Source organism: Nicotiana tabacum, chromosome 16 (assembly GCF_000715075.1).
Source record: "Nicotiana tabacum cultivar K326 chromosome 16, ASM71507v2, whole genome shotgun sequence".
Lineage (NCBI taxonomy): Eukaryota > Viridiplantae > Streptophyta > Magnoliopsida > Solanales > Solanaceae > Nicotiana > Nicotiana tabacum.
Genome location: NC_134095.1, coordinates 32,389,994 through 32,398,554, shown reverse-complemented (window position 1 = coordinate 32,398,554; position 8,561 = coordinate 32,389,994).

The following is an 8,561-nucleotide window of genomic DNA, read 5'->3' as shown; positions in this document are numbered from 1 at the left end:
ATTTTTGTATTTTTATTAATTTAACAAATAAACATGCACAGACAAATACAAATAATTATCCAAAAATATCACAAAATTGCACACCAAGGAAAATCATTTTATTTTTGAATTTTTTGGGAGTAATTCTCATATAGGGCAAAAATCACGTGCTTACAGTATCTTTAAACGTTTGATCATTCATCTTCACAAGATCAAGAAATATTATCCATTGTGTTCATCTTATATACCTTTTGTTCTAGAGATTATTATACTTAGCTAAGATTTACCCCTTCATTTTCTTAAATTGATTTATTCAAAAAGGTTCCAATATCTTTTGAATCAAATAGGTCTCATCTGCACTCTGTCGCCAAGGCCTACACAAACATAGTGGCCAAAATTTATCAGCACGAAGGATACGGGGAAGAAATATGATATAGGTGGCAAGAAGGATTTTACCATGATTCTTGGCCACCCACCGCGCTTTGGCCAAGACCGCCCGAGAAATGGGAACGAAGCATCCAATTGCTTAATCCATCCCGGCAGATCCTGAACTGCTTCAGGATACCAAACGGTAGCTGCAAAAACCAAGGGGGGATCATTTTTTGGAAGAAAGGTAAGAAGACAATAAAGCATGTTCAAAGGAGAGGTACTTACGCTGCGTGTTCCACTCCTCCGGGAATGGCATCCTTTCGAATGGGATGATGTCTGAGGTCCTTACTCAGACAAACCTGCTCATCCACCCTCGATCCTTGTCCTCATCAATGCTCGAGAAAAACGGCTTCTTGGACCGAGGGTGAAGCTTAATCAAACCTCAATAAAATTGAGGGATATACAATCTAATCAAATGGTCAAAGGTAAAGGTCGCACCCTTGACCTTGTTGGAGAAGTGGCGGAGCATGTAGACTATCCTCTAGAAATATGGATAGATTTGGCCGAGCGTCACTCGGTACTTATCGCATAAGTCGAGAATAACCGGATCTATCATCGGGGAAGAAGGGTTTGAAGAATCGACCGAACCCAAAGTGAATGGGTATGTATATACATAAGGAAGCCAGCCTTGTGGTTCGTTATGCTCTCGTTAGAATGGGGGATCTCAACCAACACTACCTCTCTCCATTGACAGTCTACCTTCACTTTCCCTATATCGGTTACGATGCTAATATATCGGGACACGTGTTTGCATCGGCCTGGTGTAGACGAGGGTCAGTCGACGGAAAAATCCTTCGCCATGCTGAACTCGACAGGGGTACACTGTTCAATGGTGGGTATCACTTTGGGCTTTCCTTTGGATGTTCGAGAAGAAGAGGCAGCATCTTCTTTTCGAGCCACTATTTTAGAGGTTCTAGCCATGGTGGTGGAAAGACTTTTCTGAGAAAGTAGGCAAAGAATCAAGAACGGAAGAAGAAAAAATGTAAAGGGGGATGGATTTGGCCTTGAAAACTTGAAGATATTATAAAAGTGTGAATTATCAAACGACTGATGCATTTATAGAAGCCATATGGGCAGCGGAAAGGACGACCAAGAGTGGTTCGTGGGCTTCTCGATAGTCGCATTTGACGGCGGCCCTTGTGCGGCTTTTGAGTTATGGCATTTAATGCTCTGATGGGCTGACGTCATGATGATGATGCTTAAGGAGTAGGAGTTCAAAATCATTTCCTAGCACTTTGTTCTAGGAAATGCGGGGATTATCTGCATACGGTAGAAATCGGCGGTTCGATTTTACGATCATCAGGGCATCTCGAGGATTTTTAGTGATCGACTCCGAGGGTTCTCAGTGATCGACTTCGAGGTAGTGTAAGTAATGACCGACCTCGAGGCAATGTAAATTAATGGTCTCGGTGGATCAAGGTGAAGTTCTCAAGGCGCGTACATATAGCTGGCCAATTCTAGTGGACTAGTCAAAAAAGCAAATCAAGGCATTAAATGGTTGTACCAGCCCTATATCTTTGTAATTAATGCATTTGTACTATGTTGAGATTCCCCCTCATATATAAAGGGGATCCTTGTCATTTTGTAAAAGGATCTGTTGCTCAATACCAAATACGCAAGAACATTCTCTCTACTCTCTAATATATTCTCTTGATCTCGTTGCTTCCATTTATTGCTTACATTCATTGTGTTATATTTATTGTTGACCATTTATTGCTTATCACTGATCATAAAGAGCAATCATTTTAGCTCTCATAATTGTTAGTCCTCCCACGGTTGCCTTAAGTCGACCTCCATACTCGACCCCGAGGCCCCGAATAAGCAAGCTCGAGGCCCCAATTGACAACCATTCGGTTTGGTTAACATTTTATTTTTAATCCCTTATCTTGATTCCAAGTACCTCACTTAGTATCTATTGCCCAAACAACTAGCATAAAAATAGATCACGTATTTTTAGAACCACAAAATCAAATTTAATTATTATTACCATTTTCACGGTAAACATTGATGTAATCTATTTTAGCTCTGAATATTAGTCACATCAACTCTCGAGAGTGACAGATAATTTGGAACGAATAGAGTAATTTATTATCTCAGGATTGAATAAGCAGTTAGTAATTCTTTCCCAAACACAACTACATAAGCCAAAGTTATCGTATTAATAATTGAAGCTGAAGCTCCCCAAATCTGGAATCCATATCATTAGATTCTGTTGGAGTATATGTATATTATATTAAAATTATAATATTAAAGTACATTATTTTTTGTTATGTTACTGGTTATAAATTGACAAGAAAGTGATCACCCTTTTTGGTGTAATTCATGTAATCACTAATATCATGATCTACTACAATTATCCACAAAAACTTAAATGGTCGTAACCACTAACCCATGTTCTACAAATTTATTATGTCACTACCTTTTTAGGAAGGAGAGACTTGGCGTAACTAGTAAAGTTGCTGCCAAATGACCAGGAGGTCATGGGTTCGAGCTGTGACAACAACCTTTTGCAAAAATATAGGATAAAACTGCGTACAATAGATCCTTATGGTCCGACCCTTCCTCGGATACCGCCCACAACGGAAACTTAGTGTACCGGGCTTGCCTACTTTTTTTTTTAGTGTCATTACCTTGTTATTACTTCATGAAAGTGATTTTACACCTATAATAGTGGTGTTTTTTCGAAGGGTTGGAGTTTGGGAAAGTATTATAGTGTGGATAGAAAAATAAGGTTGGTGTAGTAGAAACGAGAGTTGCAAGAAAGAAAAACACTTCAAAAGAGCGTTTTATTCTTGTTGAAGGAAAGTATTCTTTGAGGTGGAACTTTGGAGTTTATTTTTGAGTCACACGATGTTGTGGGACTGTTGTATCTTGAAGGGACAAGTCAAGAGTGTAATTGTTAGACTGGTGAAAAATTTATCGCAATGAGCTTGAATCTTCTTTAAAAAGCGAAATGTCCGCACCTCAACTTGAAAAATATTTTTTTTATTTTTTTCTTTCAACTGTAATTACTTGTATTTTCATCAACAAATTTAAAGTGGATACTATTATTCATTTTGCTCTCTCACACACACATAGTCGAGTCAAAGCTAGAATGCAGTGATAGTAATCCCGTCCAATGATTTAGAATATTAAGGTTTTGAGTATTCTACCGTCCAATGATTTAGAATATTAAGGTTTTGAGTATTCTATTTTCTTTAACAAATGGAGAAGAAGTAAAAAGAAAAATAGCAGTGGGAACCTAAAAGAAAAAGTCAGCAAGTGATAAAATGGATAGAGTCAACAGATAATATATTCCACATTTTTTTCGGAGAACTGTTCATTTGACAATGAAATATAAACCAGCAGTAACAGTCGTAAAGCAATTGGTTGGTGAACTAAGCGCTTAGATTATTTAAGAATTTTTCATAAAGCACCATCTTTTAGGTCCAATTAGTCATTTATAGATACCCTTTGCTATATTACGTGTTATAGATACCTTTTATGTTTTTATACAATGTATTTAAGTTGTTGTATTCATTAATACAACAAAAAAAAATAGGCGTAAAAATTGAAATTCCAGCTAAGTTTGACATGTATTTAGCTGTATTCAAGCGGCATTAACGTTAAATACAGTAATGTATCTGCGCAAAATCTGGAAGGTTAAACTGGTTAAAACGGAAGGAAATCAAATCACATGATATTCTCCTAATTTAACTCAACGAACTAAAACGATCCCTCATTAATCTGTATTTGAAAGATACATAATAAAGATTATAGCTAAATAAAGAGAAATACATATGAATAATACAGTTGAGTAGAACTGTATACAGTTGAGTACAACTTAATTCATCTGAATAAAACACTTGAATACAACAAAATACAACTGAATACAGCTGAATAAAACTCTTGAATGCAACAAAATACAACTAAACTTTTGCTGAATAAAATAGTTGAATATAACTAACTACAACTGAATACAGTTGTATAAAACACTTGAATACAACTAACTACTGCTGAATAAAATAGTTAAATACAACTGATTAAAACTGAATACAACAGAATACGCATAACTTTTTAATACATCTAAAATATATAAATGAATGCTACTGAATACATGTGAATACAGTTGAAATATACATTCGAATACAACTGAATACAAATAGACGATTTGGGCGATCTAGAGAGAGAAACAGCCTTATGGCTTCGCCGACCGGCGGCCGGCCATTAATTCCGGCTGGTCAGCCCCCTAACACATCTGTCCAACCTCCTACAACAACTACAAACAATCCCCAGCCCTCAAATCCCACAAACGAAGCCATGAATTACGCAAAAGCTGTGAACCCTACTTCGACGACCACTACCAAGCAGAATCGAGCCGCTACAGTTGAACCAATTGCTCTTCGTCTATCAAAATCAACGAATTAAACTTACCCTAAGCGATTATAATGGAGTGATAATGGAGGAGAACTAGAGAATTTGGGTGGGAGAAGAGGCATGAATCGTGGGTTGAGGGAGAAAGAGTAAAGTGTATGCAACAAGAGAGAGAGAGAGAACGTGGTTAGTCAATTTTACTGTGATTATGTGAGAGAAAAGACTAAAAAGGAGAGAAAAATATTATTTAGCATATATGGTGCCTTAAATGTAGGATGTAACTATAATTAGATATTTGGCTATAAAGTATAAAAAGTATCTATAGGATATAATATTTTAAAATGGTATTTATTTAAAATAAATAGGGTACTAAGGTTTTCTATAGGGTGTAAAAATTCCTTTAATAATTACATTGCAAAATTTGGTATATTTCAAGAACATTGCCATCTTACACGAATGCTACATCGACTAATATACTTAGGAGAGTCCGGAACCAAAATGTGGTTCTTTTGGACAAGTAGCACCTTAATAGATGTAAAAAAAAAATGACATTTTTATATATATTTGGGCGCTATACATTAATGTTAACTGTGCCGTTAATGTATAGCGCCCAGTATTTGGGCGTTATACATAGAAAGCTGACACTAACAGATATAGCACCCAAATACCCAGCGCTATACCCCTTTTTTTAAAAACGAGTCGTCTTCTTCAAGACGACCATTCTGCTTCTTCTTCCTCAATATTTTATATCTTCTTCTTCTTGATCCCCCACTCCCATACCCGCTGCCCCACTATTTTAAAAAAAAAAATTTGGGTCCCCCATCACATAAAAGGTGAAGAACGTAGGTCCCACATTCGAGTAGAGCTTCGTATTATTGTCGATTCACACTTTCGGAGTCAAAATTTCAATCTATTTGCTTTCCAAAAATTCTAAATCGAGGTATTTCGGTTTATTTTAAGTTGAAACTTTTATAATAATGCATATTATTTGTTTGTATGTGTTCTATTTCGGTTTGTATTTTTTTTTCGAAACTAGTATGTTAAACTTATCCGAATTTAATATTAGTGTTTTATAAAAAAATATATATATAAATTTGTCTGTTAATATCCTGATTTATATATATGTGTTTTCATGCCGTTTTGTGTTTTATTTGCAATTAAATTTATTTGTTGTTTATGTTTAGTTTAGATTATTTTTTAGCGTAGTAAAATCTAGACCTTTTTAGCGTAGTAAAATGTAGACCCTTTTAGCGTAGTAAAATTTAGAGCCTTGTAGCATAGTAATGTGTAGTATTTTAGCTTAGAATTCCTTTTGTTTAAGTATCTTATACTGGTAGTTGAAAATGCAAACTTTGTACAATTAAGTTAATAATTGTATCAACACACATAATTAGTAATTTGTACAATTAAGTTATTAAAATAAATTTAAATTATAAAACAAACACATAATTATTAATGATAGCTTGGTGCCACTGGGCCTCAAAATATCAGCCCGGAACCTATAGGTATATATATATATATAATTTGTACAATTAAGTTATTAAAAAATATGAATTTAAATTATAAAACAAACACATAATTATTAATGATAGTTTGGTGCTACTAGGACTCAAATATCGAGCCTAGAACCTATAGGTATAATTTTTGTATAACGCTAAAAATTGTGTATCTCAAAAAATTAATATTTAATATACAGAATAAAATACAATTAATGTTGTTTTAATTTACAGTTGACGACATGGACGCGACTATACATCCCGGCCCTCGGACGTTGGATCTATTAGCCCTACAGCCCCAGCATAGATCCGAGTATATATGGGACGGACAGTTGCTTACGCAAACTTTCCGGGCCAGGAGAGTGGATCTATTGTTGGACTTTTTGAGGCATAGAGTTCTACATCGCTGCGTGGTCCATTACCTGGAGGGGATGGAATTATATAGGATTATTAGGATTGGCCGGATACAGCTCGACTGGGCTTTGATCACGGCCTTGATTGAGCGGTGGCGACCGGAAACGCACACTTTCCATCTGCCCATCGGCGAGGCCACCATCACACTCCAGGACGCTGAGATTTTATATGGCCTGTCCGCTGATGGCTTGCCAGTTTTACTACCTGCAACCATGAGATATTATTTGCGGCAGTCTTATTGGGATATGTTGCACATGCTCACGGGTTTCAGGACGGAGGACGAGACTGTAGCGTCTGGGTCCAGTCGTATGCAATTGGTCCCCATTAAAGACCACCTAGAGCAGATCCATCATACTATCACCGACGAGTCAGCAGAGGTGGATGTACAGCGATATACGAGGCTGTTGTTGCTCCTTCTACTTGGGGGGGGGGGGTCTTGTTCTCGAACACTTCGGATGGTTCAACTTGCTTGTTTTCACTGTACAACCAACAAAAATATAAGCTACTGAATTAATAAATGCTTTCCATATAGCTATATCACTTCACTTACGAGTCGTAATGTGATGAAATTCCATGATGGATGTTTTCAATTAGGTGATGACTACCGGATGGGCCACTTGTAAAATTCATATTCGGCCGGTACCCCCTATTAAATATATGAGTGTTAATACAAATTCAATACACCAAAAATATACATAATTAACACAAATGAAAATTGAAGTTTACCACTCGTCTTGTGAATAATGGAAAGCAGGGTATAAATTATTTTCTCGCTGCTCATTCGCCGACGGTGATAAGTTTAAATCAAGGAAAACTCTTTCATCCTGAACCTGTCCGGCAAAAGCTGCTCGAGAATAACCACCCGATGACTGGGGGTTATCTCTAATACGCACAACCTCGTTTTTTGGAACGTCTTCGACCTTCACGTACATCTCCAACATTGTGATTACAAGAAATTCCCGACATTCATCCGGAGTCCTCAGAAAATCACTCAAAGTTTCATCATCGTCGATGTTAAACTACGAGTAAAAAGCAACCCCTTGCGGAGTGACGGAACACGGATATCTTCCGGTTACTTTAGGTATCACTGAACATTTCCTCACATTTATTTTTTTGCATAACAACGATATCAATTTATCGTACTCCATTGTAAGTGGCAATTTAACATGACACTGAGCAGGTAAACTGTAGCCCACAGAGTTATTCTCCATCACAACCTCCCCCCCCCCCCCCCCCCAATATAATGAAACTCTTATTCTAGCTCTTCAGACATAATGAAAAAATGCTAGAGAATTTAACAACAATAAACGTTTCAACAAGCGTGTCGAAATGGCTAGCCGGAAAATTTCTACGCTATACACCTTTTGAATGAATTTTATACAATCCTAACCTGTTTATATAGGAAATGGCTAGCCGGATTTTATATATATATATATATATAGCGCCCAAAAAGTGGGCACTATATGCTTTTGAATTATTGAAGTCAGGAATTATTGGTGGGGCTAGGAAAAAGGTGTATAGCGCCCAAATACTGGATGTTATACATAAAGTTTTATGTATAGCGCCCAAATAATGGGCGCTATACTTGTTAGTGTCAGCTTTCTATGTATAGCACCCAAATAATGGTATTGAGATGCATACAAAGGAATATTATTGAGCATAACGTGATTAGATGTTGATTGGTTTTATCTCGTAAAGTATGATCAAATACAGTGGAGTAGCATTTTGGTTAAGTGATAGTGTAAAAATTCTATTACGTGGTTAACATACTCTTAGCGATTGTACAGAATATTTGTACTTTTTTTTTCTCGAGTTACTAATTTACACTGACTATAATCAGTTATTCAAGAGGAAATAAGTGTAGATTACTGGCTTAGAAACTGTTCTCAT